Here is a 19,629-nt window from a genome sequence, read left to right as displayed (position 1 = left end):
GCCGCACATTTCATTTGGATGCTGCTTGCCTGTGATCAAGAGCTAATGAGCTTGAAACGCGTTAGGCATCGATTAATTGCAACAGTACGTGCCAGCCTACCTGCCATCAGATTTAACTTTGGTTACTTGGTGTGGAGTGCGCTCCGTTTTTGGACACTTGTGGACCCTAATGTTGAACGGCAGTCCAGCCGTTGGAGCTGCACCGCCGCCCTGGTTGTATGGCGGGCCCCAGCTTCGTGAACGACGAGGCGCTGGGGAACACTGAGAGATGTTATATGCAGGGACAGTGAATCATGAACTGTTTGACCTATTTCAGGTATTACTCAAAAGAATTGAAGTGGCATCACATGACGAATGTTAATATGCAAATGGACTACCAGTCCCATGGTGCAATTGTGTGAACTTTCCAACTCACCTGCGGGTAATTAAAATGAACTTAAAAATGCCGATCAACAGCCGCACATTTCATTTGGATGCTGCTTGCCTGTGATCAAGAGCTAATGAGCTTGAAACGCGTTAGGCATCGATTAATTGCAACAGTACGTGCCAGCCTACCTGCCATCAGATTTAACTTTGGTTACTTGGTGTGGAGTGCGCTCCGTTTTTGGACACTTGTGGACCCTAATATATATATATATATATATATATATATATATATATATATATGTTCCAGTACACTCAATATCACATAATTACTATCCACATTTTGTCCACTACACACCATGTCACATAATTCCGCTACAAAAATCCACTCCACACATTCCACTACACACAATTCCACTACTAACAATTCCAATCCAACCCAATTAATTCCACTCGTCAGCACATATACATCCATTCCAATCCAAAACACATGGGTAAAAGACATTGTCATTTACATCGCCAATACCTCTAACACTCACAAATACGAGACCAATTTGCATTGCAAATGCTTGTTTTTTTTTTAAGATACACTTATCTTCATGGTGACTCTGTAAGAACCAACTTGAAAGATCTCTATGGGTACACTGCCACCTAAAGGCAAGAACTGAAAATGTGTGTGCACAGTATTCAACTATTTTTCCATATCGCTGCAAACAGGAACCCTATCCATTCCAACATTATGGACAGTGGTGGATGGTGACATTTGAAATTGGTGGGCGTAAAACAATTGTTGTACTGCACTGCGGCGAGCGAGCGCACCGAGCAAGCCCGGACCACCTCCAGGGGTTTTGGGGGGGGGGATCTCCCCCAAGATCATTTTGAAAAAAGAGTGGGCAAATTGCGCATTTTCAAGCAAATTTGAGAAAGCAGGAAGGTGTCAACCACTCAGAGGTCTGATGACCAAGTCCAGTCCCCGGCACGGCCCCTCCACACCCCGCACCCCGTGGATCCTACTAAGGTCAGCCCTGTGATCTCTATTGCATTACACAAATCAAACGTGGTGACATTAAGTGACAGGTAATAACCTCTCTGATCTTGTCCCTGCAGGGTACACCCCCGCACGTCTGCTCAGGGCAGGCTTTCACCATAAACAGAGGCTTCACTGCCTAGAATAGCATTGAAATCCCCGGCCAAAATCACGCTCAGCCCACACCTCTGTGATTGCAACTCCCCTATAGAGCGGTCCAAAAAATAAAAAAGCATGGCAAATTTTGGGTTGGAAAATTAAATACATGTGAAATTGTTATTATAAAAATGTATAACACACAGATTAAAACCATCATCCCATACCAAGTAGAAAGCCTGAGTTAAATCTGAATCTGTGTTTAGTGCAGCAGTGCTACATCCCAGAGATGTTTTGAGCCATGTAGCTAGCTAGCCCTGCCCGTGCGTTACCAACCAGTGACAGAGTAGCACTGCTGAGTAAGAAGAGTAACCCCCGCAAAAAACACTAATTTGTCGACCACGTTTCCGGAAGAAGAACTACATCAAAAGTCCTCATTTACTGCCGTTGGTTATCATTCGTCAACTTAGTGGCCAGACTGCGACATGGTCGCTAAGGATTTTCAGTGAACTTTGATTACAACGGAGTATCCATGCGCCCAGCCGGTCATGTAACGTGCCACAGCAAGAGAACATTAAAGCAACACATTCAGTGCACTAAACCAATAGAGCACCGGATGCCAAGTGCCAGCCTAATGCTGACAGGAGGAGAGGATGAGAACACCTCACGCACTGCACTTTTATAACATCTAAAACAATATCACAACAGCAATTTGAATGCAGAGAACATAAAACCACTGCACTGTGTAGAATCCAAAGCACTACCCCAAGACGTCTGAAGCTGCTCGGACATAAATGTATGCTATTTATCTCAATTTACTGACCTCAGAAAGATGACAGACAGAGCCGGCCTTCCTAGATTCTAACTTGTGGCAAACATATCACTTAATTTAACTCACAAGCTATTCTACTGCTATGATTTAAAACAGTGCTTTAAATGGGCCGGTACTCACCGGTACTAAGTACCGGCACTTCTAAATGTTCTGCCTTTGAGTACCGGAACTTTTTCTTGTCTCAAAGAGAGTACCGGTACTCATGGGACAGCAAGCTAACTCAGTGCAATCTGACATGTAAAGAAAGAAGCGTGACACAGCTGAGGAGTCGGTCTGTTTTTGTTTAGCACTCGAGTGCTAATCTCCCTTTACAAACTGCGAAGTGAGCAACGCCCCTATGCATTCAATCAGAGCAGGCAGGGAGTTTGGGAGGGGCCCGAGTCACACTGTGATTATTGGCACAGTGTCCACTCAGGCTCTGTGGAGACAATTGCACTGTAGGTGTGCGATAAGGGCTGGCTAAGAGGTACATCTCCTGACTGGAAACCTAAGAGTAGGATTCCTGCTGGCATGGCAGAGTAGGGCAGCAATTGATTGGAGCAAGATTGAGGAGAAAGGTGGTGATGATGATGCTGTAGCACAGCAGAGGGTGCGGGGGGGGGGGGAAATCGGGGAATCAAGGTATAGTAATGTGGTCATCAGAATATGCGTTTCTAAAACACATGAACTAAATACCCTGTCTGCGTGCACCAGTGCTTCTATGTCCCTGTGCATGTTCTTGTATGAGTGAGTGTTGTCTGCAGTGTGCATATCTGCTCACCAATAAAACGTCAATCAAATTGAATGTGTGCATCTGGCCCTGTCCCTTAGCACTGCCCATAGCCCCGCCCCCATAGCCCTGCCCCCCCTAACCCCGCCACCCAGTCCACGTCTCAGGTGAGTACCTGCACTTATTTTTTTCCATTTAAAGCCCTGATCTAAAATATATACATCCAAGTTCAAATTCTGAATGTAATTGGTTCACATTCACATGCCAGACTGGCATTACAAATATATTGTGTGGGTTGCTGGTAATATTTGTGTATATAAATGATAAGTTCTAAAACCACAAGGCCTACACAACCTTTCATCCATTAGTGGTCAGTAAAATCAGCTACACTGATTTGGATAATGTTGGCACCTGTGAGTTCACACGTTACGAAGCATGTACATTGTCACTGCGAGCATTAAACAAAAATTATAGGATTGTCATTAACTATTATTATTTATAATAATTATAGCCAAACTGAAGTAAAAATGAGCTCAGATGCCACTTACACTATGATTGTAAATTGATGCATTGAATGGAATACCCATTATACACATTAGCCGAAATCTTCTACTAATTTTCTGCTAAAAATATACATTTCTGACCAAAAGGCCCCAATTCATTTTATGTTAACCCCTTCCACGCGCGGCAAATTCCGCCGCGATGCGAGGGGGGGGGGGGGGGCGGGGCTGGGCATGGCGCCCAGGTACTCAGGACGGCTCCCGGCCGTCATAAATCACGGTGGGCGTGTGCTCATGACGGCCGGGAGTCGTCCAAACTCTGCCCACTGATTAATTCGCCCGCACAGGCGGGGAATTAGCCGCGTGTGGGCGGAGCGGCAACGGTCAGACGGCTCCCGGCCGTCATGAGCACACGACTACCGTGACTGATGACGGCCGGGAGCCGTCCTGAGCATGGATGGGGTTAAACTACAAAAGTTGACAACGTCCCATCAAATCGTTAACATTTCCTTTTTGTCTCTCAGAGGCCTGTATGCCATTTTATTGTTTAAGATATGAATCAAACTCAAATAGTAAAAAAAAACAAAGTTTGGGCTATGCAAACAATCAGTGCGTCTGCGGTTTCATCTGCCGCCGGCTGGACGGCCGAACAAAGCCAAGATATTGTCCATCTCTTTGACAGACAAAGGGCCTCGGAGGTTCCGACTGACATGCCCGAGGCGGGCACGTGATTGGAGTAATTAAATTAAATAGCAGGAAACACGGTTTCCGTATGCCATCGCCTGGCCATATGCAAACTGTAACAGCACATCTTTTATGTTCTGCTGTTCTAAGGATATAGGGGGCCGGGAGACAGCGGCTTGAGAATGTGCCAAGATCTTCGGTCCTAAGAAATTAAAATATTTCAACTAAGTGACTGAAAGCAGGTCCCGTTGACTTCCTCACTCTAAAATCTTAGCACCCAGACCATCATGGCTGCTAGGTATAATTTAATCGGCCATTTTAGCTAAGTAAGTGACAAAGTTACTGAATCTTTCTGCGGGGTTACCTATCTTCATCGATGACAGGAACCCGCTTGTAATGTTGGGCACTAGGCCCTCATGCTGGGTGCAAGGACTCACGCTGGACGCATGGTTAGTGGTAGTGAGAATGGCCACGTGCGCTCGGCCCTTTTATTGACCGCGTCACCTGTAGGAACAGGAAGCAGCAACCAGGCAGCCTCCCTCCCCTAACCTAAGCCAATCACAACGCTGCAATGGCAGCATTGTGATTGGTGTGGGGTAGCGGGTAGAGCCCCAGCCGGGCGCCTGTTTGGAGGCCATTTTCTCTGCGTAGGCTGCATGCCTACATAGAGAAAAAGGGAGAGTGCGCATGACTGGGTTGGTCGGCCAAACAGTCAGTACCCACAACAGTGGGCAAGCCACTTCCCCCCGCCCTCAAGCAGGACCGACCACCCTCCCGCCCCCAACCAGGCAGAGCGAGAAGCAGAAACATAAAATGGTAGTTTAACCATTTTATGTTTCTGCTTCTCGCACTGCGAGAAATCAGTGGGGCGACGCCCCCACGCCCCTATGGAGGAGCCGCCACTGACTTATGGAGTTTATCACTGTAATAATTTTGACTAATGGAAGATGGAAACTATGAGGGTGATGGGACTAGAGATACAACTGATAACCACCCCAAAGGTAATTCTCTACCATCCCTATGAAGGGGTAGAGTGCATTGCAAGAGACGACAGACAGAGGAGGAGGAGAAAGGCAGCGTTGTTTTAAGCAAACGATTTTGTAAGAAATCTGGTCTGACAGAAAGGAGAAAACATTGTAGGACTGTGCCACCCGTGCCATCTCTAGTACCTTCCTTTAGCTATGTCGTCAGTAAAAATCATCAGTAGCACACAGAGCCACCATGACAGTATCTCTGACAGGTACGTGTCCGGAGAGCACCCCTGAGGCTGCCTTGGTTCTGGTAGTGTGTGCATCAGGCAGCTTCTCGCTGGTGGCCCGGGTGGGCAAGGCCCACCCAAACATGACCTTTGGCCCTCCCAGTCACAGCAGAAGAGGCCACAGTGAAAACAACTTCATGTCGAGGGCCAAAGGTTGTGATTTATTTTCACTTTGTTTACTTTAATTATCAGTCAGAGGTCAACCAGGAACCTCTAGTGCACATTTTTAAAGTGCATTGTTGTAACAATAGCTGTTTTAATTATGTACTGAGAAAAATACCGGCTTTAGATGATTTTCTCTATTTTTGTAGTGTATTACATTAAAAATGCTGGCCATGCCTGTAAAAAGAAAATAGCCCGGTGGCAACCCAAGCTCATATCTGAGGCAAGCTGCAGTGGGGAGGTTTGTATTGGGTAAGAGGGGACATGACTTCACCTGTCAATGATGTAGCAGGTGCAGTGGCACCAGGGCCCAGGGCTAAGAATGGTTCTGCACCTCAAGTAGATCTGTTTCTGTGTGGAGGTTCTGAGAGTGTAGTATAGTCTTTATTGGGTATGCGCTATAATGTAGTGTAGAATGGGGAATGCATTATACAGTTCAGCTAGCAGCAGTCCATTCCTCATTGGATGAGCAGCCATAATGTGGAATTACAAGGTTTACTAGAATATGTGTGTCTGTTGTCTGCCAGATGCTGCGGTAAAGTAAATAACCATTTTATCTCGAGTAAGACATTGTGCTGGGCTGGATTTATTCTCAACAGTGATGCAGGGTTACAAATGAGCACATATCATTTTTCGATATCTTGTCATAGTACATTGCACATTCCCAGGTTATAGTTGGGCCACTGGAATTATGCAATTTTGAGGATATGGTATTTTCTGCATAACTAATGGATTTGCTGCATTTGCTACATAATCCATAACCTGACGTATCATCTGCAGATTTTTTAAAGAATGTTTTTATAAAAAAATTATAGCTCAAATGGAACATAAATTACCGTTGAGTTGAAGGCCCTTCGCAAAGGCTAACTGGTCACTTTTCTTTTGCTTATTGCTATACTCGGGTGGTAAACTTGTACTACTGAGATGCAACTTATCTCCAGTACACAGTAATGAAGTAATACCATCACAAAATGTACTGCATTATGCCACATTATTTGTCTTTCCTTACTGCATAATTTAATCGGTCCTTCCCTGCCACATAATTTCAGTGGCCCTGTTTATATTGATCTTACATTTCACATGTACTAGCAATGGTACTGATCAAAATTCAGTTCAATAAAGAGCTACCAAGAGTTAAGCAATGTGGCATGATATACATATGCTGTCTGCTTGCTTCAAATAAGTTATTGTGTCATTTTATCTATATCATTGTGCACACCAATCCAGTGTTTAATTAGTGCAAAACACACCACATACAAGCACCCACCACATACATAAACACCATGTGTATATCCATACACACAACACATAAGCACATTCTCACCAGCCTCAAATGAACGCTGCACACAAACACCTACACCAGAATGGCCATGCCACACACACGCACAAAAACACCACAGTCACACTCGCATATACAATATTCACTCAAACTGGACATGTACATATGTAGATCCCATATACTAGCACACACTTTCACTAGTCATCAACAGCCTCAAACACTGCAAGGCCCACAAGCATTCAATGCTTCTCCCCCCTTAGCTGAATCTTCCTAGAATATATATATCACAACGAGCAATGCTTGAAGAAGGAAGTGCAACTGCCTGAAATTAAACACTGAGAAGAATGAAGTTGTGATCTTTGGGGAGAGCTCTTCTCCATGCGACTACACTGGTGGCCAAGAGAGACAGGACCTACTCCCACCACCCCCATCGCCATGCCAAGAACCTTGGGATGATCATCACTGACTGCACCCTTTAAACAGGTGCGCAAACAGGGACAGTGCACCCTGTTACAATTAATGTGCTGCCCTCCGAACAGCCGGAAACCTGCGCCTGCTCTGGGGGCAGCACTTTCAGTGAAACACAGAACGGCTAGTTATGAGCATAGAAACCATGTGTTTCACAGTTCAGGTGGCATGCTGCCTGCAGTTTAAAGAGGTGATCAAGATGCCCTTGCAGACAGGTGCAGTTAGTGACTGCACATACCTGCAGGGTGATATCTGGGGGGATCCATGGTAGCCCCTTGTCAAACTCCAGAAGCCTGGCTTATCGAGGCACACAGACTGTGCACCACCTTTTTGTGGCATAATGTCAGTGTGCGTCATGAGGATCTTTCTGCCCCTGCCCCTGCATCCATGATATGTGGTGGGTGCAGAGGCAAAGTCATTTCCTCATTTGCATGCTCCCATGAAAATGATGGCATGTGCGCTGAAGATTGCGCTGGTTCTACATGTGCGCCAGCGCCATCAGTATTACAAAAGAGGCTGCACAAGCGCCCCCCTTCTGTAACACCATAGTGCCTCGGGCGCACAAAGTGGGCCATCCTGCCCCTGGGGCTTCAGTATGATACGCTCCAGAAGGTTACTTCTTTGATTGCAATTACCAGTTTTACAATTGCCAGGCATGAAATCTGCTATGAGGTATCAAGAACATTGTTCCAAATGTGGTAAACGTTTTAATGAAAGCAAAAAAAAAAAAAAGGCACTAAAATAAACCGTTACTAAGATCACAATGTGAGAAGAAATAGGTGTTGGGCAAACTGCAAGGAGTAAATAGCCAGTCTTCCAAGCGCAAAGATGCAAAAGCTCGGGTGTGGTTACAGGGACCCCCTTGAACTACTGTTCACCCAGACGCTTGTATTTATTGAAATCTGGGCCGCTGGAAATCACGAGGATTGGGCCCGACGAGTACAGCCATCAGCTTTTATTCTCAAATAACTCTCCACATGCTGTGTATGACTCTTTGGAACAAAATATAATTCAAATCTAGTGCTAGAAGGCTACATCCAGAACTGTCGCAAATTGGGCACACATCGGCCCACAGGAACGCACCCTTGGCCCATCTAGATTTAAATTCCTGGAACTGGGCCTGGTGTGCCTAGACATCTTGGAGGAGAGAGGACTTTCACAAGGGTTAATTCTGCATGAAAGCAAGAGGCGAGGACCGGAAGTAATGTATTGGGGGTGGGGCAATCAAGGACACTGGGGCCAATCATCTGCAGTGGGTGCTAGGAAAACACGAATGTCTCCCAGAGGCCAGGCCACCGGAGCACAGATTGTTTTTCCATTGATGCATTCAGTTGACAAATAAATGCTTGCAGATCGCAGAAGCTAAATTAAAGACACTTAAGGAATGTGACGAATTTTCTCTAAAGCCACTAGATGGCAGATGATTAAAGCAATAATTACAATGGTGCTCGATGACAAGAGCCTTGGAAACCACAACGCAAACCTGAAATGGTGCCGGCTGCGCCAAAGCTCGTGCGCCATCTACTGCTATTAATACGTATTACCTCAAAAGCTGAGCGCCTCCTAAGGCGCACTGTGTCCAGGAGTAGTGTAAATGACCAATGCATTTTAGTGTGCTGAGGCGGACGCCAGCACTACGAGTTGCTATTTTAAGCAGACTTGACTTCTGCAACGCCTTACTGTTGGAGTCCCCCAAATATCTGATCCAGCGACTGCAACTTGTTCAGAACATGGCAGCGAAATTAGCTCTGTCTAGACCACGAGGCTGCTCTGCCTCAATGTGTCTAGCTGAGCTACACTGGCTCCCGGTGCAGCAAAGAATATATTTCAAATTCCTATGTATAGGGTTTGGGGCTCTGCATGGATTCGGTCCTAAGCCGCCACAGAAGGAATTGGCCTGCTACACTCCCACCCAGAGCCCCCAATCTTCTTCTGCCTGTCTGGCAAAGGTCTCCAGGGTCAATAGAGTCAGACTGGGAGGAAGTACTTTTAGTATTGCCACCGCGAAACTATGGAATGAGCTGCCACTTGAAATCAGACAATGCAGTACCTTGTCCTTGTTTAGGAAAAGGATCAAGACGTGGCTGTTCCCCAGAAACTGATCCTGTTGTGTCTGAGAACTGCCCATTTTAGGTTCTGTCCTCCTCACTTTACGCTGGTCTGTGTCACATATCTTTAGCGCCAGGGTACCCGTAGGGTGTTTGTTGCGCTCTATAAATGCTATATACAATACAATACATACAATACAATGTGTTAAACTAACTAGTGCTTAATTTGTAATGAAATAAGTTTCAGGGCCCTCTTCACGAGGCCAATGCAGCTTGCACCACCCATGCCATGGTCGGATTGGGGAGGCGGGCAGTCGGGCATTTGGCGATGGGGCGGTTTCTTTAAGTGCTTCTGCTTCATTCCCACCCTACCTGGCCCTTGCACTTCAGGCTCGGGTGAGGGTGGTAAGTGTGACAGTCGGCCTTACAGGTGGCCAGGTGTTCCTCCATTTGGTGAGCAATTCTTGCCTAGGACCCCCTGTGGGGCCGGCTTGATACAGGAGCAGTGTCCTGCCCCTGACACCTCCCAGGGCCTGAAAATCAGGTGGGGGAGGTTGGGAGTATGCAGGGTCCTTGCTGGGGGGGCATTTTATGGCCATGGGCCTGCTACCCCTTAGCCCCCACTGGAGCAGCAGTAGCGGTGTACTTTTTCTTGACCCCTTCACTGCGAGGCCATCTCCCTGAAGCTATGGAGGTCTGGGAAGGGAGTGAAGTAAGAGAAGCCTTTCTGGAGAGAGAGAGAGAGTGAGTGTAAGAGAGTGAGCATGAGCTTGTGCGATTTGCACAGTCCTCACTTTGAGGCAATCTTTATTAAGCTTTTATTAAACTAGAGAGGAGGTGGAGTTACAGCCAAGCCTGCTGACTTTGGAATTGGGAAATCAGGTTCCAGTCCCAGCGTCTGTTCAACATCCTGTGATTCTGGGCAAATCACTTAATCCTCCCAACGACGCCGTAAGTAAAAAAGAAATGTGATCTTTTTAATTGTAACTGGTACTCATGTAAATCACTTCAATGCCCTAGCACTGAGTTCACCTTATGTAAAACTATAAAAAAGCAATTAGAAAAAAAACAGCAATTTATTCATGTTATCAGATTCTACAAGGGCCAGAGTACGATAATTACAGAGCACCCTTTATTATAATAATATGCCTTGTTTAGTTTAGCTATTACTCACGGATGTGTAAAGCAGCTTTACAACATATTTTGAAGTGCTTTCACCTTATGATGACTGTTTGAAATACATACTGATCAGACGGAAAAATACTGACTTTTGGTGAATTTCTTCATTTCTGCACCGGCCACGATATTAAAATACAGGTCACGTCTGTAAAAAACGAGCAGATGGCAACCCTAGCCACATCAGGTATTGTGGACCTTGGGACATCACCCTCCTAGCCAAAATGGAGTGTTTCTCATTTTCACTAATCCGACTGATTCTATAGGCTTTAAAATGCTTAGGTTACCAAACATTTCTCTAAAAATGAGTCCAATGAGACTAACCAAATGATGTTGTGAAAGGGCACAATCCGCAAATGTGGGCCTCTTTTTTCTGGTGCTGCCCGGGCCGAATTGCAATCCTAATCTGACCCTGCATTTGCCCCTGCCAATGCTGCCAATGACAGTACTAATACAACTACTATCACACAGCTAGAAATGTGATTATTTATACTATGCCAGGCCCCCAAAGCTATAAGAATGGCTTGCGTGGTAAATATTAGTCATTTTAATGATTATTGAATTCATAAACAACTGTTTCTGTGCTTGTCTCTAGATTAGACAACCACCTCTGCACTGTAGCAGACTGTCATAAGTGGCGGTGTTGAGGAACTGAAACCACCGGCTCAAATTTAGCACTGGTCTAACCCCTGCTGCACTGTACTTGGCAGGGCTAGGTCTAATGTCGCAATGCCTGCTTCCAGAAACAGCATGAAACCCACAAGATTTTGCAGCCAGGAATGGCAAATTATGCGGCATAAAAGCATAACTTGTGATTCCAAACGGAAAAAAATTAGGTTATTTTTGCAACAGGCAAAACATGTGCCTGTCACCCGGTTCTTAAGGTGTCACTGCTGGAGACTTTGACAAATCACAGTCTGTGACTGTAAGGATCTTACCGGATAAAGATTCTGCAGGAGCGCCACCGAGTTTCAAGGATGCTGTTGCTAAACTCTCAACTTTCCACCTTCACCTAGTGTATCTATCCAACCCTAGAATACACAGGTGATTGGGGAAAGAGGGGAAACAAAACAAGGAAAGAGGGGTAATATCCAGAGAACTGCCGTCTTCACTTCATCTGTGGTCTGGGGAACCGTGAATCTAGAAGAGCACAAAGAGTGAGTGAGTACATAGATAGTGTGTGAAGGTATACCCTGACCCACCCATATAAACTAGGGACCCTGTAGGTGTTGGGAATACCTAGCTTAAGAAACAGAGGTGATCGAAATGGGGATTCTTGAGGAGCATAACAGGAAAGGCACTGGTACGAGTTAAGGTAAGTACACTTGTCCTACAGCGTCTTCCATCTGATACATAAGAACTAGATGCCGGAAAACAGGGAGAGTGGTGAGTTATTACAGAAATAATGGTATACTGTACCCTCTGATAACCTCTGCACAGTACCTTTGTTTGAAGAGAAGGAGTCTTTGACAAATCAGAAACACCACCGTCTTCAGAAGCGGAGGTTCACACGAGATCCAGACTCCTCCCAATGCAGTGCAAACAGCTTGTCTCTGGGAGATTAACGAAAACGGGGCTGGACTAGAGGAGTGTCGAGGGAATTGCAGGTTCGTAGAGAGTCCGGAAATGGGGGCGGGAGCGGTTAAACCCGACCGGCCCACGGGACAAAATCCGGTAAGGCGGGCGGAGCACACCGCTACCCATGCTACCTTCTGAATACTGGAAAACAAGGGAAGGAAGAGCACTTTACGCTCGTAAACGCAATATATCCCGAGCAGTGAGGGAATGACGCGGGAAGTCAGAGCTCTGACGAATGGCTGAAGTTGAATGGTTCAGCACATATGCCTAGGACTTGGAAAGGGACCACGATAGGCGAAGAAACCAGACTCCGAGAGTCTAACGAATATCCAAGTTCGGGTCGGACACAGGAAGTACAACAACAGCCTGAGGAGCAACACGAACGCGAAGCCTCGAGCTTACCGGAAGTCAGGCTTTTCTACTCGCCTGACTTCGTTGCGCATGCGCAGTAGCGAGCCGCCATGTTGAAAGTGATCGCGGTCTTCCGTAGTCTGTGTTCGGCAAGCATGACAGTGACTTGGCACAGTGTCCTGGAAGAAGAGGGTGTCTCATGTCAAAGAGTTCAGATCTATAATTAACAAGCATTGAAAATGCAATAGGTCTCACCTTTGATTAAGTTAAAGCCATTTGTTTTGCTAATGGTGCTTGTATAGCAAAACAATTGGCTTTAACAAAATGAAAGGCGAGATCTATTGCATTTTTAATGCTTGTTTTTAAAGCTGTTAGAAAAATGTGTTGTTGGTTCTGATTGGGTTGGCTGATAAGCGGGGGATATCCCGAAACCGTTTCCAGGATGCTTATTTCTGATCCAGGGCTGGACTTCTACCATGGGGTGCAGGGTTAAGACTGATTTGCATATGGCTGGGTCCAAACTGGGGTGGCAAAGTGAGCAAATAAACGATGGATTACACTCAGATCTGTGACTAGGGTGAGTGTTGGATTTGTTCGGTATTCAGTCCATCATAGGTTCTTTTTGCTTTGGTCCCAGCCCGTCCCTACCTTTGGGTCCCCTTCACACAGCCTTCACTACTCCTGCTCACAGAAGTCATGAAGGCCACTTCAGGACAGCAAGAACAACTAAACCTGGGTCCGAGAGCACAGATGCCAACAGATCCGATTCAGGCAGGAGACTCCGGATTTTTAAAGCAAAAAACTGGTTTCATGTAGCTGTCTCTCACCAAAAATTGCCTCCACTTCAATGCAAGTCCATATGGAATTTAACCCCGCCCCCAGAATATTTTTGCGAAGCTTCTGCTCCCGCACAGGCCAGTACTATAGTTCGAAATCACATTTGAATTCTTAACATTTACATTAGACGTTTGTCATTTCTGTTTGCAAGTCAAACGTTCATTCCTTGTATGACAACCACATTTTCCAAAATACCTCTGAGCGTCCTCTTTACTCAGAAGAAACCAACACTTTCCCGCTGAATCCCTCCCCCTCCTGCATTCGCCCATCCCCCGAAAAAGGACAAAAAAATTGTTTAAGGGCCCTGCTGACTGGATACATTCAGCACGCTATAAAAATGCAATTATGTGACAGCAGATAACAATACTACAGCCTCCCAAACTAGTCATGGAGACAGCACAGCAGGTCGTGCGCCGTTTGCAAACTTCCACACTTTGTACTGCAAATGAACAGTTTCTCATAGGGGCCCTTATGCACGCGGTGCTGCAGAGCTTAACACCTGTAGTCACTCGGAGCGCTATGTTTTATTAAGAACTGTCCACGGCAACAAAAAAAAACTCACTTTGCCAGGCTGCCCCGGGCCCACGAAGTGAGCCCTCTTAAGAGGGCGGCCATCCTTAGTGCCACAGGATGGCACATTCGCCAGCAGTGCAGTGTTGAGGGGACCCAGGTGGGTCCCCCTGAGCGGTCTCACTTCCGGGAGGAGGGGGAGGGCAGGGGAAAGGTACTTATACCTTTCCAGCGCTCAGCACAACCTCTTTTCCTGCTGCCCAGTTAACGGTGCCCCTCCTGCCTGGCTGCCCTGATGTTGTTTTTTGAGGTGAGTGCTTTCCCCGCCCTGGGCTTTTCCTCCGGGGGCTGGGCGGTACCAGTGGCGGTCCGTCCATTGGGGGCGTTGGGGCGTTGCCCCCCCGCCCGCGCCTCCGCGCCTCGCGCCCGCAGCTTCCTCGGTGAGGGAGAACTGTCAGTCAGTATGACGTTGGACCGCCCACCCCCTTCAGAGTCTGAAGGGGGTGGGCGGTCTGGCGTCATGTTGACTGACAGGCAGCCAGCAGCACACAAGTGCGCATGAGTGGGGACGGAGGGCGATTTTTGTACCGTGCCCAGTCATGCGCACTCGTGTTTCCCGAATCTGGCGCATGCCCATTAGGATTGCGAGGTTGAGCCAAGGCTCAAACCTCGGTCTCGTAATGGGTAGGCGGGCGGAGCGTAAGCCCGCTCGAAGCCAATCCTGGTGCTGCTCCAGCACCAGGATTGGCTGAGAGGGGTCAGATGGGCTGCGCCTGTTCCAGTGAGTGAGTGTGGAGGCGGCGGCGCCAGAAGTAACGGACCTGAGGCGAGGCAGCGCGGACCCGGACCTGCTCAGGACAGGTAGGATTTTATTTTTTTTAAAAACACTCCCGCGCGACACCCCTCCCCCCCCCACACGACACGAGCCGCGACTGAGCAAAACACCGCATATAAGAGCGAAAGGAAATGTCTCTTGCGTCACACAAAAATGCAGTCAAATAAACCAACGCCAGGGTCTGTGTTCGCATCTTTGCCCTCGCGGCACACCGAGGTTTCAGTTTCTCATAATATATGCTATTCACTCCCGCAGGCTGTGGTTTGTTGCCGCTTTGTATCTGTGTTTATTTTGTTTTTAATGGCACTTTATGGCGTTGGCACTGATTGTTACACTTGTTGGCGCCTTGGGCAACGCAGTCTAATTCAGATATTGGGTTTCCTACGAGCACGGCAGTCTGTTTCTTTAAAAAAAAAAATGTTTTATCAAATTGCCCTGTTTGTCGACATCTTGTTTCCCCGTGTGCCTCGTTCTGCAGCAGGTAATCGCCGTCTTTCGGGGGCAAGCGCAGTGCAGAGGACATTTTTGTTTCTCAGAGTGTCGTTTTCTCCCCATCGGAGAGAACCAAATAGAAAAGACACATCAACTTCCACCTGCTGTTTCTTCCCTGCGACCAAGTCGACAACCGCGATATGTGGGTTCGAACGGAAGGCGATAGATTCACAGGTACCGTTTTAGGGTTAGACCGAGGGTTTCATTGATGTGGGAAGGTGGGTGGGGAGGAGGCAACCATAGATGCAGAGTAAGATTGAAAACAACAAATGTATGCTTTCTTCTGAAATCTACTAAAAGCATACAATTCTGTATATTTGGTATTTCCTCCCTTTGTGTGTTTTACAAAACTGAGAAAATAAGTTGAGAAAAGTTCACCTAGAAATGCAATCCTGAATTAAGCAAATGATTAACATTTTTAGTACACTAATATGCTACAGTGCCTTAGATATGTGCTAATTGCCTCTTCCGTAGGTTTCTGCAGTGGCCCTTACGTGTATTGAATTGAATGTTTACAGGTCGATAACAGAACAGGGAAGCACTCGGACATGAGAGTGGCTGCTCTGATGGAATCATGATTCAGATTTAGGGACACAGACGCTCGTTGATCAAGAGCACGTTAGCAGTCACGCCAGCGATTTTGCTTTCAATATTCACATGAGGCAAGGTTGGACCAGGGTGTCAGCATATTTCCTCACAGTCGCAGCATAAAGAGTTGATTTTTTGTGTGTTTTATGCTGAATATTTGTAGAAGTCGTGGAGTAAGTAGAATATTTGTAGAAGCCAAAAATACCATGTACGTTGAAGCTGGCAGATTACTGGATCACAGACCCGGTACGATGGACCAAAAGCATGGACCCGGTCTACACATAGAGAACGTTCTACAAAAACGTGGAAAGTTAGAGATAAGTTTTATTTTATTTTATTACCGGGCCGCTCCCCCCCATGAACCCATGCTACTCTCCCTCCCCCACCACCCGTCATGCCGGCTGCGACTCCACACTCATGCTATGTACTGAATGCATGGGATAAACAGTGCCCTCATCAAAGACTATTCAAAAACCACTGCTGTGAACCCATATCTAGAATATGTATTCTATCAGCCTGTACTTTTATAGGTGACGTTTTGGCTGCGAAAATAATTACACTGCGATTATTATTTCCTGTATTCATGATTGTCAGATCTAAAAAATTGGTCGTCTTAGAACTAGCCTCCTATTCCTGTCTCCGTGTCTTGCAGTGGTGTCCTGTGATCACCTTCGGTATATTTATTTAGTTTCTTGCCAATTTGTTGAGAGCCGGCGCGGCGGTAGTTTAACTGCGTTTGGGTGCAGGCGTGTGCAAGGCAGGGTCAGGACACAGAGTTCTGGCTGTTGGTATGGCAGGCACTGCATTCAGACAAGGCCATCGAGGCGCTGGACTCCCTCTCCCCTCCCCCCCCGTAAGCAGTATTTACACTCTTAAATTCGGCTCCTTGTTCTCTCACTCCATTGCGTTTCAATGGAAGCTTAGTGTTTTCATTCTAAAATATGTTGTTATGATTCTGTTTTAATGTGACTTATAATAAATAAGATTATAATTTAACGAAATATCATATAATAATAAATATGTGGTGGCTTGGGGGTCAGGGTTCACCCCTTGCCCTATAACCCGGGCACAAGTTGCGGATTGGTTTGGGTATCTTTTACAGAGCCAGGTTACTCCAGTATTAAGTTGTACTTTGTACTGTTTGTAGGTGAGTCCTTTTGGAGAGTGGCTGCTCAGGCTGCATGGAGGAGACCAGTGTAGTGTTTAGGGGTGGATTATAATTAGGGCTCCCGGTTGTATGCTATTGATTTATGTTTTCGTCTGTATTTATCCGTATTTAATGTTTGCCATCTTATCTGTATTTATTCATATTTATTTTGTGTTTGGAAAACACACGAAGTCATAAAATTGTGTTTTTAACATTTATTTAACATGCATTCATACTGTGATGCCTGTCTTGTTTGAGCAAAGAATGGGTGTGTTACTTGGAGGATTAGTGCTTGGGTGTGTGCTTGGGACATTAGTGCACAGGTGTGTTCCAAGAGCATTAATGCATAGGGTGTGGCTGGACCATTAGTGCACAGGTGTATGCCTGGAGCGCTAGTGCACAGGTGTGTGCGTGGAGCATTATTGCACAGGTGTGTTCTAGGAGCATTGGTGCACGGGTGCATTAGTGCATGGGTGTGTGCCTAGGGCATTAGTACACTCCGAAGGGTATGAATGTTCCTAATTTTGTCTGAAAATGTAATGAAGAAACAGGATGGGGAACTCATTTTCTGGGGATGACTCTCTTTGTTAAGTGGGGAAACTGAGATTATAATGTTAATGCATTTTAGTTTCAGCAGGACTTCACCTAAGAACATACCCTCTGCAGTGGGCTCTATGTGTGTTTGCAGCTCTAGTCTCTGTGCTTCTCAAATTTGCTTGAAAATGCACCCTTTACCCAATGTTTTTTCAAAACTTTGCGCTCGCTCGCCACGGTGCACTCCGACAGAAAAGTTTACGCCCCACCACTTTCAAATGTCACCATCCACCACTGGGCGGTACCTTTCCCTGCATCCTTCCTCCCTTTCCCCGTGGGAGTTTATCCTTAGCAGGGGTGGGGGCAGCTGGAGGAGGGGGGTGGGGCTAGCGTTCTTCCTGCCTGCCCAGGCTGTCGGCCGGGCCCTGAGGAGGGGGTGGAGGAGGGGTCCTCACATCACGCAAGACCTGCCTGGGGGGTATCTCCAGCGGGCACGGGGCGCCTGGGCGCTTGACGTGCGGGGCATGGGGCCTTACCTGCCGCGGCCAGCCTCCTTCCTTCTCCCTGCCCCGGGGGAGGGCGAGCGGCATCTCTCGGTGGGGCCCGGGCCGCCGTGGCCGGGCCCTGCTGAGGGGGGCGTAGTAGGGGTTCTTGTTTTCCTGCTGGCGCCCCGGCCGGTGGCGGGGCTCCAGTCCGGGCGGGGGCCACGGGCCCTGGGGTGCCAGGGGCCTCATGTGCCATGTGGAGGTGGGGGGGATCTGTCGAGTTAGGCGACCTCTCCCTCCTTCGCACCAGCGGCGTGCGGTTGGCTTTGGGTCCGGCCCGGCCTGGCCGGGGCCTACTGAGAGGGCGGTGGGAGGGGTTTCCCTGCTCCCAGCTGTGCTCCGGTCTTGGTGTGCGGGCAGCCATGAGCGGGGCGGGGGTGTTCTCCCTCCCCTGCTCCGGCCCGCTCTTCCAGCACGGCGGCTCTTGGGCTTTCCCCACCCGGTCGGGGGCCCAGGCCGCCACGAGAGGGCGCCTGCACTTCGTGTTCTCTCAGGGAGTTTTGCAGCGCCTGCCCCAGCCGCGGACGGTGTTCCCCCCCCTTCTCGCCACGCTAGCCCTCTCAGCACGCCCCCTGCTGGCCGCATATTTGTGTGTGTCCTTGGCCGCTTGCTCTCCCTACCGGGCCGTTTCGCTCCCCTGTAGTTTCCTCCTGCCAGTTTTTCCTTCTCTCACGTTCGGCATTCCCCGTGCTCCTCTCCCCCCCTTTTTCTCCGCCAGGGCAGGCCTGGCTGGGCTTTTTGGTCAGCTGGGAACCCCCCTGGCCTGCAGTGGGGCGCGTTTTCCTTTGCCGGGGCAACTACTCTCCGGGGCAGTTTCATGAATGGGCAGAGGGAGGCAGGGGGGCTGTTCCGGTGGGGGGGGGGTGGTCAGGGGGGCACAGCGGGCAACCTCGTTTCTATGCATTTGGCGGCAGCAATCCGTAGTTGTATTGATGGGGGGGCCGGGTTTCTGATGTATGTCTTATGTCCCCATGCAGGAACCGCGCCGATCGCCGCCCAACTCACCCGGGGGGCCACCAGAGGCATCGACAGGAACAAGGGTCAGGGCACACTGGGGCCAGTGTGCTGGGGTCTGGGGCAACCAGGCTCAGGATGGAGGGGTAACTCTTGTTTTCTAATTTTAGAGTTAAGTGAACAAGTATTCGAACAGCAATAGGAGAGGAGCTGACGGTGAACAGGATCAGGTATGGGCAGGTGGTGCTTCAGGGGAGGGTGTGTTTCAGACACGGACTGGGAGGGAGTCGCGGGGTGATCGGTGACATGTAAGGAAGGTCTCAAGACGCTACGGGGCTATGCTAACTTGTCTTTTCATCTCGCACTCAGAATTATCGCCGTGTTCAGTCCTGGAACGCACATAATCATATCTGACATCTTCTCTGAGTAAGTGGTTACGGGGAGTGATGATGGGGCTCTGCAGCTAGCGGCAAGAGGCCTGGCCAGACTAAGGGTGTGGTAAGGTGCTGTCTGACACTAACTTTATCTCCGTAGATTGAGGGACACAGAACCTGATGATCCAACATGGATAGCCAGGGCTCACCACCCCTTTTCACGCAGACGTCGCAGGTGGAAGATTCGTTGCCGGACACCACGCAGGAAGCGCAGTGGGCAGC

General features: G+C 48.0%; 1 protein-coding gene and 1 long non-coding RNA gene across 4 annotated transcripts in view; both read right to left on the bottom strand.

Moving 5' to 3' along the window:
- ACSF2 (acyl-CoA synthetase family member 2) overlaps positions 1 to 19,629 on the bottom strand; it is a 720,413-nt gene that overhangs the window by 342,707 nt on the left and 358,077 nt on the right. The gene's annotated exons all lie outside the window — the stretch shown is intronic.
- LOC146810148 (uncharacterized) lies at positions 11,663 to 12,169 on the bottom strand. The gene is made up of 3 exons (XR_014966552.1): positions 12,046 to 12,169; positions 11,842 to 11,962; positions 11,663 to 11,742 (listed from the first exon to the last, which is right to left on the bottom strand). It is a non-coding gene; the product is annotated as an uncharacterized LOC146810148 (long non-coding RNA).

This window comes from Triturus cristatus, chromosome 7 (assembly GCF_964204655.1).
Source record: "Triturus cristatus chromosome 7, aTriCri1.1, whole genome shotgun sequence".
Classification (NCBI taxonomy): Eukaryota; Metazoa; Chordata; class Amphibia; order Caudata; family Salamandridae; genus Triturus; species Triturus cristatus.
Note: the sequence above shows the minus strand (reverse complement) of the source record. Positions and strands in the feature narration are given on the sequence as shown.